General features: G+C 39.7%; 1 protein-coding gene across 4 annotated transcripts in view; it reads left to right on the top strand.

The window, feature by feature from the left end:
- The first annotated feature begins 49 nt into the window (after positions 1-49).
- The window catches only part of LOC139752108 (alkaline phosphatase-like), a 43,796-nt gene continuing 22,976 nt past the window's right edge, over positions 50-20,869 (top strand). The window contains exons 1-2 of one of the 4 annotated variants that reach the window (XM_071668004.1): positions 50-212; positions 18,901-19,014. The gene's annotated coding sequence lies outside the window, so the exon portion shown is untranslated. Of the gene's footprint in view, positions 213-6,938; positions 7,261-18,900; positions 19,015-20,869 lie in introns of those variants that run through there. The other 3 variants (XM_071668003.1, XM_071668006.1, XM_071668005.1) reach the window with 3 other exon arrangements.

Here is a 20,869-nt window from a genome sequence, read left to right as displayed (position 1 = left end):
ACGAACGCCCCTCAGTATGTTGCTGAAGTTTGAACCGTCAAGTCAAAACGTCTCTAGACCTCGTGGTGGACGAGGAGTCAGTGTTCAGGAATGTGTGGTACTCAGAATTGGGCTTCAAGGCTCCACTGGTATATTTCCCCCTCTCCAGTACACGAATACCCAGCATGTGTCAGCCATGAGATCAAGACGTTCGTCAGCGCCGTAACCTTGAGGTGAATTGGTGGTTGAGAAGCAAACTAGTTTGATCATGGCACCTCACGGTGAATCATTGTGTTATGATGTCAGCATTTATTAGTTTTGTTTTTTTTCGCTGATGTTCTCATCTTGTTTGACGATTATCTAGCTCAAGTTAATCAAGGGTAAATATGATTAAGTGTAATGGTATATTAGTTCCGTCGTTATGATAGGGAATAGAGTTATGAACCCTAAATCCAAAGGAAAGCCGGAAGGTGGGTGTGTCGGATGTGTTATGCCTGATGATAATGTATAGAATAACTTTTCGTTTTTTTTTAGATTAATGATTGTGCCAGAAAGAAGTGAGCTAGTAAGTGCAGTATGACTGTCAGGACCGACCAAAGTGTGTTGATATGGTTCGGCCGTAATGAGAAAATGAGTAATGAAAGACTAAGTGGATTTATGCGTCACATTAGTAAGAGCAAGAAGGAGGGGGAGAACTACAAGGCGAATGGAGGGATGGAAGTGAGACTTTGAGGTGTCAGGGCCTTAACATTTAGGAGAGCAAGAGGCGTGCATTGGATATAATGCGTAAGATCGAAGTGGTATATAGGGGATGACGTGCAGTCAGTACACTGAGCTACTGCATATGAAGTAGTAAAGATAAAGATAAACCATGTATTGATATGTGGGTATATATCAGAGACGGCGGCAGGTTCTAAAAAGTTGGGGGGGGGGGGGAGCACACTGGAGCAAAAGCCACTGATCTAAGGCGACGATGCAGCATACTGCAGTTTTATTCAAGTAAATATAGACAAAATGGGGCTTAAACCCCGCGTTTCAAAGTGGGGGACTTCAGCCCCCTGTGCCGCCGCCACTATATATATATATATATATATATATATATATATATATATATATATATATACACACACATGGAGATTTTTCTTCTCTGTCTGAAAGTGAATCTTGATCCCAACATCTGATTCACTCATGGCCTACAAAATTGCAACCGTTCATGAACCACTGACGCACCCGTCTGGTGACCAACATTCAGTTTTGCACATCACGGCCGTGAGCAGCGAGTTTTTACTTGTAGCTCCTTATAGTAAGCTCAGATGTTCGGTAAACGTTCATTTTGTTGGTGTTGGGCTATATTTATAATCATAAGACACCTGGGATAGTTAGTGGTAGCGTGTATCTACATCTGCAATGCCGTAGAATATAAATACTTAACACAAGAAGTACGACACACAGTTCGAAGCATTTGCACATGCCATGGTGACGTGCATAATGGGCAAAATTGTTGATACAGTTATGGAAGCTGGAGCTGAACAAGATCTGCCAAAAAAAGATGTCACTAATGACCATAAAATGTTTAAAAAGAAATCTTACCGGGTTAAAAGAAAACGTTGATAGCAAGAAAGAAAAATGGGAGGCTATCAAAAATGGTATTTCATACGAAATGGAATTGTTTGATTGAAGTTATAGTTGCCATTATCGCCCCCAGTAGATGAATTAAGATGTCAAATTGCATATATGATGCAAAATGGAATTCTTTATGGATAGAAGTTCAATTCAAGTTTTAAAGTATAAGAATGATATAACATCTTGCTCAATGGCTTGTTATCATAAGGGACTGCTCTTACTTGATAAGAGAGACGTGAAGCCTTACAGTTAGAAGTGCGTCATACTTTATCTTCCTTTGACAATCTTTACACCTTTGCTGGGACTTTCAGCGATATAGAAACGAATTATGCATCAAGCAGGAGGAGACAAACTATCAGACTGCGTACGAGCAAAGTTTTAACCGATTGGGAACGAATTATTAGGCCACTGAGGAAAAAAAAATGACCCACTGAGGAGAAAAAAAGCTATTAGACAACTGGGGGGAAAAAGCCGTTTAAACCACCTATGAACGAATTTTTAGATTACAGGAAACAAACTGGTTAGGCGGTTTCAATAATTTTGTCAAGAATGATAGGTTATTAAGGCTTGTAGCCCATCAGCCTTCAAGGTCATTAAGACAGTCAATGTTGATATTGATATAACTGCCACCTAAGATAACTTCAACCCCTTCATTTAGATGTTAATCAAAAGACCAGTGAGACTCCCAGTGAATGTATGGCCGATATTTAACGAATATTGTTATATGTATCAATGATCATAGTGATGTATTCTAATCATCATTTTTAGTACTTTGAAAAACATTTCGAGATTAAGAAAACACTGATAACAATAGTCTCAACCTTAAGATCACATGCGCAAGGAACTTATTTTACATTATACCTCGGCATGTGTATATTGTTGTATACTTGATCTTGTGAAGGTTCTGGCTGCTTGACCTTTGACCATCAGGTTAAAGATTCTTTGAACCTGGTCATGAAAAATGGAGACGCGGAAAAGAGACCAGATGTGCAGTAAGAGCGTGTATGATCTTGGAATTATCTTGAAACCTATGGGTGTTGAGGTTTTTATTTGGCAAAATGACGATAGGCTTAAGTTTAGTTAACCAACTAAACATCAGAGAGTTTGAATATGCTCAAAGGAAATATTAAAATGATTACAGAAAGACTTGCAATTCCCATGGCGGAAAAACTTAACACAGAGGATGGTGTTTAAAGAACAAATTATAACATCAGTAATACTGATCTCTGAAGTGCCCGATGATGACAGGCTGGTTTTCATTTGTGAATAAGGAAAAAAAAAATATGAAAGAAAAAAGAAATGCAGATAGTTGATTAGAGAGCTCTTCGTTCGTTGTCCGGTCGGTTTATAATATAGATAGAAAATGGATGTGAGAGAATGAGGCAATACCTCGTCAACGACGAAATATTTGTGTATTGACTTTAGTTCGTGTTGTTAAAGTTGAAGAAGTTGGAAAATAAAAGGTCGGATAGTTTACTTCCTAGTCAGCTCCTGGGTCCTAGTCAAACATCAGTTAAGAGGGAGAAATGCATCTTTGGCCTGAAGCGGTAGTTAATAATTGTAGCTGATGGGGCAGTCGACCTAAATGGAAGAGATACATTTATTCACGAGTTCCCTGATAACCTGTAAATGCTCCCCAGGTTGACACTGCTTCTTTTGAGGCTATAAACACAGAAGATGATAAATACGGTAATTGGAAAGATTCATTTGCGACCACCATCCATGACATGCTGCTCAGGCATTAACGGATGCTGTGAGGTGGGCACACACGCTCAGCCCCAGCTTCCGCGCCACGGAGATGGGACACCAGTTAATGTAATACGTAGAACTGAAGGTTGTCATGTGCCACCATACGTCTTTGAAACTATGAAGGAATGTACTAATAGTGTCAGGCAACTCAATCTTCGGATTCCTTAAAAAAAAAAAAAAGATTGGGCTAAATTGGTATACGTTTGTACTCTAACCGAACGAACCAAATATAATCTAACCTAGTCTAACCAAACGACTTAGAAAGGGATTTTTTTTTTTTTCAGAAGATTCCATTGTAGGAGGAGTCTAGTGAAAGTAATTTGTGTCAACCCAGCACACAGAGCTGAGGAAATAGTAACATGTCTTTGTAACAAAACACATTCTTGGATCGATACCAGAGTTGCCGAACAAAATCATAAACTGCGCCAGGTATCTTATATAGTCCAAGTTAACCCTGCTGACTCCTCCGTCATAACTAATTATAAAGTAAGGTCTTGTCTTATGATTCCAAGACAGCGAAGTTGGCTCACTTGCTGAATTTCTTCTATATTTTTCTCTCTGTTTAAAGGCGTTTTAATTGTTGTCTTCGACTCAAGGCAATGTATGTAAATGAAAGTAAAATGTTATTCTTGTGCGTGATCTGGGTAATATACAAAAGGAATTCAAACAGTAACATACCACTGGGTTCTTTCGAGGCTGTTTGTGATACTGAAAGATATCAGACACTCACAGTTTAGTGTCGTAAAAGTTAGAAAGTATACAGATGATTCAGAGAATAAAAATTGTCAACGTGACTAAAGAGGCGCAAATGACGTAATTCGTGGATTTGAAGCGAAATATCGTCTGTTCATGAACGTATTTATAAAACTGCTTTCAACAGTTTTAATTAGCAAATCGTTCCATATCTAAACAATCATGATGGAAAAAAGAGCACCGCCTCGTTCGAGGTAAAGCAAACGTTTCCCCACGAGTCTGGTAACCATTACTACGAACGAAATCAGACGAATCCTTTTAAGTAACTTGGTAGATCAAGATTATCAAAGTTTTTGATAATTTTGAATATTTAGATTCGATCATCTCTTAACCTTCTCTCTGAACGTAGGTTCAGGTCGATTTATCTGCACACGCACGATTTGTTTTTTATCCCGAGAAGCATCGTGGTATTTCAACCCTGTACTCTCTCCATATATATATTTTTTTTATGAAAAGTGAATACAATAATCAAGACTGGGACGAACCAATGAATTGTAAATAAAGATTATTTCCCTACACTCAAATTCAGAGGACGTACCTATGAATACTAACTTTTATTTCTCTCTTTTCACTGCTTTGCCCTGCTTACCTGGTTTTAGTTCATAAGATTATTGCGCCAAAGTCTTTTTTTTCTCATTCATGTTTTGCCGTTCATTCATGTTGTAGCTTGCCTTTTCGTTTATGCTACCGATATGTAGAAATTTGCGATTATCAATATTAAGACTCGACTGTCCCCTACGAGCCCAGGCCATCAGTTTGTCTATGCCATTCTGAAATTGTAGACATTCATTTGGAGGCTTATTTCCCAACTTTGTATCATCAGCGAATTTTGATATCTTGCATTGCAGCCCATTTTAAATATCATCATTATATATGAGAAAGAGAACTGGTCCCAAGACTGATCCTTGTGGCACACCATTTGTTACGCCTCACCATTCTGAAGTTTGGCCATTTATTGCAACACTGTTTACGGCAGTCATCGAATTTCCTTTCCACCGAAGTACAACCCCATTAATATCGTGTGCTTGATTTTTGGTAGTAACGTTTGATGCGGAACCTTATGAAATTCTTTTTGAAAACGTAGACAGATGACATCACTGCTTTATTTTCATCATGCATGTTGATCGTGTCATGAAAGAAATCAAGCAGACTTGTCAGCCGAGCGATTTCGTCGAAAACCATGCTGATAAACGTTTATTTAGTGTTGGTCCTCTAAATGGTTTAAAGCTAACTGGACGATAATTTCTGGACAGTGACTTACTTTTTTTTTTTTTTTTTAGTATCGTTGTCACATTGGCAAACTTCCATTCACCTGGAACTTTTCCCGTAGCAAATGACTTATTGAGAAAATGAAAAAGGCAGTCAGTGGTTTAACTATTTTTTTTTTTTCGCTTCTCTCACTGTCCTCGGATAAAACGTATCATGGCCTGCCTTTTACTTATTTTAATTTCATTATTGCTGATAGTATGTCCAGCTTTCACGTCATTTTTTTTGTTGAACGTTCTCCCATCTTATCATTGAAACTGGATTCAGGACATGGGTTGTGTCTTCGATCGTAAATACAAATGTCAAAATGTCATTTAAGACGCCATGGCTTCGTTGTCTTGAACCAAATCACCGTTTTCCGTTATCAGTGGACCAATTGATGAGGTGATGACTCCGTTGCTTCTTACATAACTGTGAAACTCCTCAGAATTTCGTGTGCTATTTTCAGCAATATACGCTCCATAATGACGTTTACTTTGCCGTATAACTCTATTACTTTCTCCATGCAGATTTACATTACTTTATCTTTGTTATTGATTGGTCTCTTTGAGCTTCTCATTTGATACTTTACCAGACGAGAGAGAGTGTTCTATTTCGACGTTCCACCACCTTGTCGTCTTCGTTTTAGAAACAGACCGTCTGTTTTACGCATTGACACGTATATGTTCCCTCTACTGCTTCGAAGGTTTTACTAAAGCTTTCTAAGTTACGTTAATGTCGTTTTCATTGACCAAATCATACCAAGATTGCTGTCAAGAGTTCCATTATCAGTGGTGCTCCACCCGCTACTCTTGTCGTGCAATGGTTTTGATATCGGGTAGAAATGTTATGAGTCATCGTTAAAAGATAGGTCTGCATTTTCGCTGATCATATCGGCAACTTTTACATTATTTCTCATTATTTGATAAGAAAAATTCTGTCTGTTCGCTTCTTAATGTTTGAACTATATTGATTTCATGTTCAGGCTCGTGCGTGCGTGTGTGATTCGCCATAAGCCTGACATCGGCTCTTGTCAGTGACAGCTCGTTCTTGTGTGTGCCATTATAGTCACAGGTCGTGTGTGTGTGTGTGTGTGTGTGTGTTTGTTGCCATTCCTGGCACAAGACAACCCCATATGGAGCTAAAGTGTAGTGAGTGGCTCAGCTGGATGTGTGTGTACTTTGTAAAATGTGATGACCATGTTTGTGATTTTAATCAAGGTCTTCAGAATTAAATATGTATTGGTAAAAAATAAAATAGAAAAACGAATGAAGAAACAAAACGAAATTTCAAGCGAAAACGTAAGAAACATAACATCTTTTTTGTTAACGTAATATACTGATAAAAAATGAAATTGAAACATGATATTTCAGGCGAAAGCTAGGGAACTTAACGTTCCTGCGTGACATTTATAGCTTTTAGATAACATAAGGTCACCGTGATAACTCCTCCAAGCTCTCGTGCATTTCAGGATAGAGAGAGAGAGAGAGAGAGAGAGAGAGAGAGAGAGAGAGAGAGAGAGAGAGAGAGAGAGAGAGAGAGAGAGAGAGAGCTACGCGCTCTCCCACTGAATGATCTTCCCAGGAAGTTCAACATACGCTCGTTACATCTACAACACTACGTATGATTGGTTTGTGAAAAGGAAATCAGTTCTGCTTTCGATTACGTTGATACTACGTCATAACAGGATGACAACACTGGGGAAAAATGTCGAAACGTACCGGAGAATAGGTAATGGCAAGCGATTGGAAAATGGGTCGCTGGGCGGGTTCATGCTGGCGTTGGCGGCCTTGGAAGTCAAAGCAAAAGGGGAGGGGAGGAGTCAAGGGGTCAGTCTGGCTGAGGCTTTCGTGCTGAACACACTCTCCCCTGGCGCCACACCCACACACTCAAGCTGGATTATTTTTCCAGGTAAGTACATGAATATTACACTAGTTATCTTTAACTACACTTTTCTCGAAGGTATTTGCCCGAGATTGAATAATCATCGAAGTACTGCCGTATTTATTTATTTATTCATTTATTTTTTTTGTATCTGATTGATAATGCTTGTGTTCGTATGAGTTGTGGCTGGGAGACCCCTCAAGATGTGTATTTGATTGAAAACCCAATAGGTCTACAGAGCCTGGCATCAGCTGTATAGTAACGATTTATCTTGTGTTGGATGGAGTGAGGCGGGAGACAGGTCATAATAATAAAAAAAAGCCACCATACTTTGGTGAGATCATCGACATGATTATGATCGAGTTACCCATTCGAGGAAACTGATTCTAACTCAGTAGCTCGATGGTACAACATTTGTCTCTTTAACATGTGATGGTCTTGAGTTTGGATTTTGCTTATATATATACTTCGATAGTGAACGGCGTAATAACGACACTTGCTGGAAATAAAAAGAGCGTGGTTGAGAGAGCAGAAGAGGGTGTTTTGAAGTGGTTTGGGCACATGGAGAGGATGAGTGAGGAAAGATTGACCAAGAGGATATATGTGTCGGAGGTGGAGGGAACAAGGAGAAGAGGGAGACCAAATTGGAGGTGGAGAGATGGAGTGAAAAAGATTTTGTGTGATCGGGGCCTGAACATGCAGGAGGGTGAAAGGAGGGCAAGGAATAGAGTGAATTGGAGCGATGTGGTATACCGGGGTTGACGTGCTGTCAGTGGATTGAAGCAAGGCATGTGAAGCGTCTGGGGTAAACCATGGAAAGCTGTGTAGGTATGTATATTTGCGTGTGTGGACGTATGTATATACATGTGTATGGGGGGGGGGGGTTGGGCCATTTCTTTCGTCTGTTTCCTTGCGCTACCTCGCAAACGCGGGAGACAGCGACAAAGTATAATAAATAAATAAAATATATATATATATATATATATATATATATATATATATATATATATATATATATATATATATATATATATATATATATATATATATCTCAGCAAGTCATCTTGTATAACTTTTTTTTTTTCACATAACAGGCCAGTCATATAGAGTGATATAATGGCTGTCAGTTGTTAGAATGATTACTAGTCTCGCATTTTCCATGAAGACCGGTTCACTTGTACGTCCGTGCCAGGAGGCACCAGGAGCTTTCGTAGCTCATTCCCAGTCCAACCCAGACCTCACTCGCTGTGTCGTTTGTTGCCAAAGTATGCCAAGGTAAGGCGGCCACTAGTATCATTCCTTTAACTTCCTGATAAAGGAAATCCATCAATGTAACTTCAATAAGCGACGAAACATATAAACACGTAATTAATGAAGTAGGTCCAAATAGCTAGTCAGTTAATTCCGCTACATATCCAGTCAACCAGATTCATCTTATCGCTAGATAGCTCATTTGTGATGATAGATTTGTGGATGATATATTTGCCAGGATGACGTTAATACTTTTCTAAAGGAAAATAAGTTTGTAACGTATTAAAAAATGGTTTAGCAAGCTTACACTCCCGTTTTTACCGAGACTAATTCATTTCGAGTGTTATGAGATCAGTTTCCTTGACTGAGTACGATATCTGAGCCCAACCTCGTGAATACATCATCATTTGTTATATAAAGTTATTCCTTGTTAATGTGGAATTCACTACGGAATTAATCTTTAATTATACTGGGTCTCATCAAGATATTTTGTTTTCATTAATAGCGCTTATCTTGCGAAGAAGACTGAATGTACAACACACACACACACACACACACACACACACACACACACACACACACACACACCTCTATGCAAGGTATAATCAATACAATTCGTTACATGGCATGATTCACTGTAGTTTTCAAGTTCTCTGTTTGCTGGTCTGAATTTCTGTACCGTTAGTTTGTTCAGGAAGGGCCCTAGTATAAACTGCACACACAACATCTGAGGAAGATGTTCATGAGGTCAGATGAAATAGTCAGCTAGTAGTAAGATAATTTCGGTTCGTTTACAAGTTATTTAGATGATCAAAGTCTTTCTTTATGCTTGTTGATATCTTGTACGTAGGTACAGATACGTATATATTTTTTTTCTAAAAATGTAATATACGTAGAATTGAATAAAATCATAAGGATGTAGACCACGACGACTCTTAGGAATTACTTTTCGTTTGTATGACATGGCTTGTTTCGACGTAAGAACTTGACCGACTCGAGCATTTGTCGATGTACTGTAATAGGAAAAAAGAAGTTTTATCTATAAAGAGGCCACATTGGTACTGAGTTTAATTTATTAATAATCGTGTAAATTAGGATGCTTTTGTCTTGATTAAAAGTAGAATTGCTGGTGGTTAGCGTTAGAGACGGTTGTAAATCCACGAAAGCTTCCAGCATCTCCTAGACACACACACACACTGTCGCTCACGGCACCTCCCTGTGTGGCGCCGCGAAGGATATTCTCCCGAAAGTCAAGGTCGAGTCGCACTTCCGCAGTCGGGGGAAATAAATTATGGCGACATTTAGATTTAGATTATCTTGGGAATATATACCTCACGTGCGCGGTGCAGAGAGCAGTTTCTTGTGTCATAACCTGCTTGAAGTCGATAGATTGAAGAATTATTTAACAAAGAAACCGTCTGTTTAACTGTTGGATAAATGATAGTTTTCAGTTTGTGCTCGTCGTTATAATGGTTATTCAGAATGAACGACTTCAGGCAATATGACATCCAGTAGGTCACTGGGCATACAGCAAATCTAAAGGAAGAAATCACCCATTTTTTTTTTCAAAGTCCTTTACACGACTATGCTTGAGACACAAAGCCATTACTGCTAAACTTTTTTTTTTCTATCAATATTACCATGAATTGTAATGGATGTTAACTTTATGTACCACCTCGTAATATGAATTATGAATTATTTCATTCTTTTTCAGTATTTTCATGTGTGTACATAAAAAAAGAAAATGACAGTAAATGTCGTAGACCAAATCTAGCGTAACATATCATTTAACATGCATTCTGTTGACAAACTTACGTCTGCGTTTTTCCTTTGTACGTTTAGCAGTTTCTCGCCTGGCACAAGTCGCTGTCAAATCTGTCTGATCGAGCCTTAGAATATCGTCTCGTACTACACAACCATTAGTGCTATGATTTACGTGCGTCGCAGCCTTGCAGAGAATCTTTCATTAGAATTCAGTTGCCTGTATCTTATGAGGCCATTGTATTGTTGAATATGTGGCCAGTAACTAAGACCTGTTACCATTCAAGATATGACTGCGGTATGTATGTTATTCAGTCTCGTATGCAATTGTTGATTGTTGAAGAAAAACTGTTACCGCACTCATGTTCTTGGATTTGGATGGCTGTCAAACTGCAGGATGGGTACTAGGCTAGAATCCGCGAAGCAGATGTCAAAGACGTGACCTTATGGAAGTATACATGTCTGGTATATTTCTGTGTCGATTTGTAAGCGTAAACTATATTAATGGAAGCGTGTGCTTTTGTTAATGAGTGCCCGTTCTCTTGTATGCCATTACTGGTACAGGTTGGGTGTCTTGTGTGTGGGGGTGCGTGTGTTGTGTACGTTTGAGTATGTTTTAAGAAGAGGGAAAATATCAAGCTACATTCATCACCTAAGGTATTTTTTCACAGCCTCTTCGGGTGTTAAAAGACGTTTCTATAACCGTATACACCATATCTGCATGTGGTCCATGTAGACGTTTTATGTTTGAATGTGCTTAAAGGCAAGCGCACCGTTGAATTGGTATTTGCCAATGAGCACAAAAAATATCAATCGTTCCCATCCCTAGTGCTAACAGAAAAAGCGTGAATGCAAGGCTTCATTGTGTGGCCTAGACATTTGCACGACACGAACATCATAAAGTCTCGTCTGTCGATGATGCGTGGAGAGGTTTATTTCCTGTTGAATATTCTGAGCTCGTAACCGATTGATTGATTTCAAGGTGTCTCCACTTGTTTGCTCACATGTGCTCATCAACGTCCATTACCAGTGAACGTCACTGTTATAGTGGTGTGATTTCTTTCTCCCTGTGGTGCTGGACTTCTGTGTTTGTGATATCTGGCTCAGCCATTGTGGTAAGCATCCATTTTCAATCTATCATAAGTACAATTATATTCCTAGTCTCGTATTCACTCTGTGATGTAACCTACTGCTCATCGAAGTTGATAGTCTGTTCATTCTCTCTCCGGGAAACGATTGTTCCCAGCTTGTATTCAACAATACGAGGCCCAACATTGAAAGGTTACGTTCGTGCAAGTGACCTTATAGGTGCCCCAGTGTCAAGCGAAGCTTATCTGAAATCAGAATTTGGAGGAATGATTGTAACATAAAAGGTCTGAAGAACCCCCATCGAATCTGTGGGATTTAAGGCCCTGAAATAACTAACAGAAAACATCCCCCTCCATCATAGATGTACACCTATTGGTTCCCATTTTGCGTTCAATAATTTCCATTTCTTTCATGCACCAGGTTGTTAGGTGTTGTGTAAGAAAAGAATTTCCTCTGTAGGGACTGAAAGTAAGGAATTAAAGGGAGAGAAAAGTGGTAAAGAGAAATTCAGTAAAAGAGAAGGACCAGATTTATGCTAATGATTATTTAGATAATTAAATGCAGAGGGAAATACAGAATAGTTAACCACTTTAATATATGGACAAAATCTTTTCTCATTTGTAGTGATTCTTATTGATGACTTAGCTCATATTGACGAAGTATCCTGGGCCGATGACCAAACACCAAAGTATTTCAGAACTCAGCTCTGTACTGCAAAGTATATTGACAGTTCTCACATTAGTTCAATAACCTGAAAGGGTTTAGCAAAGATCAACCGACATCAAACGGAGTTCGAATGACTTGATCCTTATGTCGCTTTAATCTTTTGTAATTTCTTGTCAGTTGGTGGAGTAATTCAGCAAGACTCTCTACCGTACAACTAAAAGATGAATTGTAAGATACACTTGAAATGGGTTGAAGAAAGTTCATTTATGACGCCGACTATATTTCAAAAAGCCAAATAAATTGAATTAAACCCTTGTAAAGTCTAAACTATGTGTTACATATAAGTGATTACATTATTTCTGTATTAACACAACTAAAGAATCTGATAGAGACCTAGGCTGGTATGAGAGAGAGAGAGAGAGAGAGAGAGAGAGAGAGAGAGAGAGAGAGAGAGAGAGAGAGAGAGAGAGTTACTAGGTTGTGGCGCGGGAGGGCGTACCACTTCGGCTAGTTTTTGTACCTCTGTCGGTGGCGGAGGTGGATGACGCGCTCAGGTCGCCAACCCTGGGGCCGCACCCGCTAACCTACCCAAGAGCCACTTTCGTCCATTGTGTTATCTTCTATTTTTGCGTACAGGGAAGGAGCTTTACCCTTGTGGTACTCCCGCCTCTTGTCTCGGTTTTCTTATTCATTTATTTTTTATTTTCCAGTGATCGTTACGTTTATTTCATGCTGGCTTGGCTTGCTCTGCAAGTCCACAACTGTGCGGCTGAAGAAATGCTTTCTCACGTGCCTCCGTACACCCATCTTGCCTAACTTCCAGTTGTGCCCTCTTGATCTAAATTTTCTTTTTTTTATATTAGAATTATTCTGTGGTAACGTCGTTATGGCTTCTTAGAAATTTATACGTACCAGTCTTGTCATCCCTTATTTTTTTCTCATCCATGGCGAACACATTGAAGGTGTCCATTCTCCACTTTGTTGCTCATTCCATTTAGTTCGAGTAAGAGTCTTGCTGTGTTCCTTTGGATCCCTTCCAGCAATTCTGTGTGGCTCTTCAATTGATGAGACCAGACTGTTGCTCCATATCCCCAGCTGAAGGCGAACGTATGTCGAGTATATCTTCCTAAACGTCTCACTATCCATATACTCTGAAGGGAAGGCTATTTGTATACTAACCTAACCTATAACTTGCTTCTTTCATGCCGTTCCTGCTGACAAGTGCGGCGTGATGTAATTTCCTTGGTCTCTCTCTCTCTCTCTCTCTCTCTCTCTCTCTCTCTCTCTCTCTCTCTCTCTCTCTCAGCATATGACTCTCGCAATCTGTTTCCACCAATGTGGTTCTCACCGTTAGACCTGTTTGAACCTCTCCCCATCTTCTTTCAATTTGAAGGACCAAATTTCATAAACACCATGTTCGAGCGTTGCTGCAGCTTGTATAGTATATGTTTCTCAGTCCCCGTTGCTCTGCATTTCTTTCATAATTTTAGCATTATCAGGAAACATATTTAGACAAGAATCTGACTCGCTTGGCACATCCTTCGCATGTAAAGATCGGAAATGGCGATTGGCTTCATGAGCCCCTCCGCATCCGCTAGATATATTTAAGTATCTTCTATGGTGTCTTCTCTTGCTGGTAATATTCGTACCTCTGAGTATTAAATGTAAATAGGCTCTGGTCTGTTTGCTGTGTCTGACCGATTTTGTTTTGTACTCGTATTTCAGCATTTCTACATATATTTTTTTTTACTTTGGCTTTACTCGTGTTGACGTGTTACCTAACCTAGTGTTTGTTGTTGTGGTGCTTGCTGGTCTGTTCATTGGTTGTGGTTATGCTTGCTAGCACGGATCTTTCCACCTTCATTCATGCTTGTCCTAATGCCAACCACTTCTCTTATCATTTAGGTACTAATGTACAGAGATGTTCCAAAAAAAAAAAAAAAATAGCTTGCTTTCGATGCATATAGGCTTTTATGATCGTCACTAGGCTGCCATGCTCGCGGCGTGTTCGTATCTCTCCCCTACCTACCATAGTGCAGTGCTAGGATGCCATTCGCATGAACACGGATTTCTTCTGTCTGAACATGAATGTCTCCATTCATGATGCACAGGCACCTGCCATCTTGAGTTTCGAGAGGTGAATTGTACGACCTTTTAGGACAATAGGATCCTTGATCATGACGATTACCACCCTTGGATATATAATGTCCTTGGCTTTTATCCCTACTTTTAAGGATCTTAAGTCATAAATACCGCCATGATGTCCAAGCATCAAAGGTGGTATGGTCGTGTTCAAGAGAGATTAATTAGTGTTTTTAGACGAGGCGCATCAGTGCTGTGTGATGCTTTTTGTGTCTGCTTTTTCCCCACCCGTACCCTCAGAGCATCTTGCTGTTCCGTAATGACCTTCAAACCTCGCCAGCTTGCACCGTAAGCCAAGTGGGCCTGTGCAGTTCATGGAACTCCATATAAACCCAGTTTCTTTTCAGCTTTCATGTGATCGCGGGAGTGAAAGGCTGTCTGAATCTTTTTTTTCATTTGGCTCTAACTTCCATTAACTGTCTTACCAGTGACGAGGCGAGTAATATTTAGTGATTAAGAAATTTCATATATTTTTGTTACCTTAATAGCTTCAGCTGACAGTATGGTGTCAAGTCTTCGTTAAGTAATGCACCATAATTTTTCGTCAATAAGTTTCACGTGGTGGTATCTTATGTTATCTATACAGCAGTGCTTCACATTTTATGTCATGCATGATTTTGATCGATTTTGCAATCAGAAGGATCTCTCTGTAATATGTAATACTTAATGTGGAAAAAAAAAAGCGTGGAAAAGTTTTACTGCAAAGGTTAATTGCTTTTTCACTGTAACATCCATCACAGGGTTTCAGTCACATTTAAGGGAGGGGTGGAGGATAATATTTGGTATGTATACACAGAGTGAAAGCAATATTGCTCACGGCGGTCAAAACTTTACAATACCTACCTTTTGAGTTGTCATGCAATTAATTCGATCTTGGGCTGTTGGCAGCGAACCCATGGCAAAATTCGTCCTGTGTAATTGCAGTGAGATTATTTTTACTTGAGTAAACCAAATTCTTGCTTTCAAGTCTGAGTTTAAGAGAGAGAAAGACGATTCTCAGGTGCCGTCAGCTTAAATTGTCAGGTAAATGCGTCTACGCCCTTGTACAGCACACAGCATTCGATTAGTAGGTTTATAGACGTCGTCTGGAGGGACCAAAAGCAGATACAAGGATCTGAAAGTTGTTTTCCTTCGTCCTTCGCCTCTGGTGCAAATTTCATCTTGGCATATATAAAAAAAAGAAACGCGGTGGGAGGGACCTGCTCTTTCCAGGTCAGTCGTGTGTGAGAATAGGTTAACTCTGAGGCCGCCAACGTCCCTCCCCCTTTTTTTTTTCGATGCATCAGAAATACAAAGTGATAATGAAGACTGAGTAAAAAAGATTCTGAAGAAGAGCGCCGGGACGGTAGAAGGAGGGAAGTGTGAGAAGAACGGAAGAGAGGGAATACAGGGAGGCGACCTTACCGGATCTTGTGTAAACACACCACGACGCTCGCATTTGTTGTTGCCTCTTTGATGTTTATTTCCAGTACAGACACACACCTCCAAGGTAACCCCATGTTCCGGTATCAATTTCCTGCCTCACCCTAGAAAATAGATCGTTTATATATATATTCTTTTAACATTTTCTTATTCATTGTCAGGATATTTCGAAACGATATCTGAGCAGCTTTTTTTTTTTTTTTTTATTTACAGTTTGCATTCCTTCTTCACAAGACTTCCCGGGTTTTCTCTCGGAGAATTTCCTTCCCACAATTTTTTTTGCCTAGGAATTTCTCTCTGATGCAAATGATTCCTGTGTGAGGGACAAGTTTCTCGCTTCCCAATACCAACCTCGAATTCTTCCGCGATATCAAGAAAAAATTAACTTTGCATTCAAAGTTTTTTTCCTGTAATTGTAGCCGCCTGAACTCTTTGAATTGTAGCCTCTTCATCTATGATCTTACCTCTCCCTTATATCTTGGTAATGGTGCAATTGAGATTATTCCTGGTGAACCAGCTTCGAGCGTTTGGTAACTCTTGCCTCCAGTTCGTGTGTGTGTGTGTGTGTGTGGTGAGGGGATGGAAACCACAGTGGTCATGTGACAGATCTAGTGAGATAAGAGTAAGCTACCCAAGTTCGCACACGCAGAAAAGATTGAAAGTTATGTAGGATTAACCAGAAAGGTCACTTCTCCCCCCCCCCTCCCCTCCCCCCCCCCACACACACAAGCTTGGGGCGTGGCTTTACCGGTCTCAAGGAACCAACACCTGGGATAAAGGTGAAGAAAAGGAACATTCCTGCGATATTTGTTCTCTGTGGCTAAGGTCACGCGCAGGAGTCGCATTGTGCCCAGACATTTTGTGTGTGTGTGTGTGTGTGTGTGTGTGTGTGTGTGTGTGTGTGTGTGTGTAAACGTTGTGCATTGGGGGTAAGTCCTTGAGAAAGTTTGCTTTGAGATTCTATTGATGGAAGGTGTTCTTCGTACAGTAAGGAGGTGTTGGATGATTGGTTGGTTGGTTGTTTAGACTGTTGGCCTTTCAACTGCCAGGGTAATTAAGGCCGTCAACGTAAGCTACATCCAACAACCAGAAATTTTTTTTTTGACACCTTCGTCAGGTGTTAAAGATAATGCATGCTAAGACCACATATGGCACTCTTACTCTGCATGTGGCCCATGAGTGCTGGAACAAATGACGTCTGCCATATCTTATGAGCCAAATCATTGTACCAATTTGAGTCAAGGCGAGTGTAAGGTTGTTTCTTTATGAGCTTTGAAGTGTAGTATTGATACCTACGACTCATCATATACAATGACTTGCACGATTTCCCTTGAAACAGTGTTTTTAATACATCATGATTCTCCCTCTTAAAACTCAACGAAATTACTGTTATATTTCTGTCACGGCAGTATTTAATGATCATGCAGTCGAGTAATGTAATATTTTTGACCCATGAATCTTTAGTATGGTGCTACTGTGTATTTTCTTAAAAAAAAAAAATTATTTCTTTATTCATTTTGCTTTTGTCTCTGTCTCCCGCGTTAGCGAGGCCACACACTAATTACTCTTTGCATTCACGTAAAAAAAAAAGTCTCTTAAAAAGAAAGAAATGGGATCCTTCACGCTGTACATGAAGCCAGTATTTGTACGTATGTTCCCAGATCTAAAGCTTAATGGCCATCATTTTTACTCTGTCATCAAGGTAGATCGTTGCTACTGGCACAGGAGAGACCCGTGTGAAACTTAGGGGGGTTTTGAGGGAGGATGTGTGTGTGTGTGTGTGTGTGTGTGTGTGTGTGTGTGTGTGTGTTGCGTAAACGGAAAGACGTGACGTGTCAAACAACCTCACTCATCATGGGTAATGAATGTAGACATGCCACTCATCATTATGCCTTACCTCGTGATATGTGTATGACGCATACATCATAATTCATTGTATGAGGTTGGACGTCGCGACTGTCAACTGCTGCACTGTCATTAAGCAACGACATCCAATAAGGAAAAAAAGAATTAACATACATTATTACCAACAATTATTGTATGCACATGAAACGAAATGGTTATCGACGAAATGTGTCAAACTAAAAATCAAAATAGAAACGTTAAACTCCAACTTATGGTTGGAGCACGGAATATCTTCCTTAGCAATTAATGCTGACTGGGATGTCGTACAGAAGAGGTGGAAGACTGAAAGAAATGTCGGAGTATTATATCATTTCTGTCTTAACTCTCATCCTCTCATGAAGATCATTCAAATTTCCGAGCTATTTTTGTCGATCGACTCGCCAAGTCTCGGCCCCGAAACGGGTTCTTGTTCCCGTACCGAACACCTAATTTCCCATAACACCGTTAGAAATCCCTGTGTGGCTGATATTATGTGATATTTCATAATTTTTTATTTTATAATTCTCATACTTTCTAACAGTGAATTGAACTTCTGGCTATAAAGAATTTAATTTTGTATCATATATACAATTTGACAACGAAGACTTCGTAACAGTCGTACAGGCTTAGTTAGTGCTACTATATACTATGTTTGTCAACCTTTCTTAAATCTACTTAAGCCTTTTGCATTTCGACTGCAAAACTTGTGTGTGCTTCACGTGGTTAAAACTTGCAACACTCTGCTACTTACGTTGGTGTCAAGTACAGTTTATGGTCAGTGTTTCTTACCTGTGTCGTAATACAGTTATAAACAAGATATTTATCACCTGGTGTAAAAAAAAAAAAAAAGACATGGTATTGCAGGGCACATAACTATGTAAATAGAACAGCCTAAAGATTATTTCCTACGCTTGATTTAACATTAGATTGAAATCTACAGTTATTGATTTTTAGGTATGAAACTAATTACATTAATTTACAGGCTGTGTCGTCGGTAAATGAATATCTTGAGTTCGTACATAATTTATGAACAGCTAACAGTCACGAAGGAAATTATTAGCAAAACCCATTACTCTCAAAATTTAAATGCGCTATTCTTTTTTTGTTGTTGCTGGTCGGTTATTTGAACTATAGACGAATTGCCTCTAAGATCATTAAAATCGTGAAGATGCATTATTGTTATTAAGAGCGAATCATTCAAGATTCTTGTTAGGTTTTCATATATATTGTTGACAATAAGTCATCAAATACATCAACTAAGACTGATGAGTTTTAGGACCCCCACTCAAGTCCATGGTCATAAGTATGCATTGTTATTTTGTTTTTTTATTCGACATAAATTTCAAGTTTATTTGTCTGTTTTATTTTTATAACTTGAATTATTGTATCTAGCTTGAGCCTTACTTATCAATTTTGTGTGAAAAGTATTTTTTTTTTTTCATCTTTTTTCAGACTCTCTAACCTTGACTCCTTGGTGCCTCAGAGGTGGGTCAGTACCACGAACCACTTTGACCTTTTTCGACGCTTTGCTGGACTTTGCCAAGTACTGCTAGTGAATGCCTACAGGTAAATGAGTCAGCGGATGTTATGGGAGTATAGTGAATGGTATGAGTTATTGCCTTCTGGTAACATCCTTGTTAGATATTCCTCTTTGCAGATACGAGCAAGTTAAGAAATGTTTCTAGGATTTTGTTGCTTACGGTCTCGCCTATTTGTGAAGCACTATGAGTGACCTAATAAACAAAGGTGTGGTTTGAACCTTTTACACAAAGTGTAAAGGTCAGACTCGCAACACTTGAGAACCTTGTGTGACTGGTGATGTACCCTCAGTTTCGAGGGTTGATGACCCCATTTGTGATGACCCTCCTGTTGTTTTACTACTACAGAGGAACCTGGGGTCCACAAAGATACTTATGCATGAACTTAATGGACAGTAATCATGGATGAACACTGACGAATGGCGGTGAGGTGCTATGGGCAGAGGAGGATGTCATACTTGTCCAATTCTGCTCACTTTTCAAGTCACTCGTCGACTGTGGTTCCTCATTAGCGCTTCTGATGCAGTTCGGGTAACATAACGATATTCCGTCGCTTGGTTAGGTTGGAGGGTGATCATTGTCCCTACAGCACTGAGTTAAGCATCCACGTTCGAGTCTTGGACAAGGCAATCAACTCGGCGAATCCAGATGCTCACCCACCTTCCTAGTGTGATTAATCATCGTGTGTGTGTGTGTGTGTGTGTGTTACCGGGCTCCGCCTGTACATATACATACATACAAACGCCACTAGCCGCCAAGATTTGCCTTGATTTCATTGATATTACCACAATTACATGTTTATCGCGTCGCTATGCTTTGGAGGAGGAGCGAGGTATATGAGTAATGGTAGACTGTCTCAAGGTCACGCAAGGCTAACAGGTTTCGCCTCGTGAGAGGAGATGACGTCGGTTTCTGCCACATTAATTTCGTACGAGAAAGTGATCAAACCTGAGTTAGAGGCACTCTTGACCTGTCTTGAGAACTGCAGTGGACACTTGTACTGCGAAACCTTGAGCTGTATATTTTTTTTAAGAGTGTACCTAGCCAAACCAGTCTTGCTTTCTGCCTTGCAGTGGCTCGATGAGAACAATAATAATAGCCCGTTATATAAGGTGCATGTACTGATAATTTTTTTTTTCTTTTTTACGTGAGAGGCTCCAGTCACGGACAAAGGAAATATAAAGGCTAATGAAAAAGGAAAAGAGAGGCAAAGGAAAGTATTTACGAGTTTTGGAATGAAGTGACAAGTCTGTATTTTGAAAAGTGTCAGGTAATGATTATTTGGAAAGAAATGAGTGATAGAGAGTTCCTTTAAAGCTTAGAGGTGTACGGAAAGAAATAGTTATCAAAACAGCCCACCATTGAGTTAACAACGCCATCAGTAATCAAGTGACTCACCAGCTTACCGAGTTAAGTGTGGTCCAGGTTGTAGTGGGGGCACACAAGCAGCCAGCTCTCGGGGGCAAAAACCAAAGTAATTCCTCTAAAAGAGGGAAAGTGAACGAGCGTTACGACGTAGAGCAAGTGGGTCAAATTTTGAAGTTAGCTTGGGAGAGGCGATATCTCGGTACGCAGGCAACTTTGTCGAGTAAGGTTGCCGAGTTGGACCCACCCCAGATGTAAGAGCAGTTATCCATACGAAGACGTATCAGTTCTTTGTGTGATCGGAGCAACTGTTTGGAAGAAGAGAACTTGCGTCATCTGAACAGAACTCCCACTTTCTTTATAGGCGGACTTAGCTATTTCCGTAATGTGGGGTTTCCAAGATACAGTGGATGTTACAGTAATACCAAGTACGTTCATTAAGTGGTGGTTATTACATAACCATCGAAAAAGAAAGTTTTGAAGGATTTTTGACAGATGGGCAGAAACTGGGTCTTGGA

Source organism: Panulirus ornatus, chromosome 12, assembly GCF_036320965.1.
Source record: "Panulirus ornatus isolate Po-2019 chromosome 12, ASM3632096v1, whole genome shotgun sequence".
Lineage (NCBI taxonomy): Eukaryota > Metazoa > Arthropoda > Malacostraca > Decapoda > Palinuridae > Panulirus > Panulirus ornatus.
This window is presented reverse-complemented; position numbering and strand designations above follow the sequence as displayed.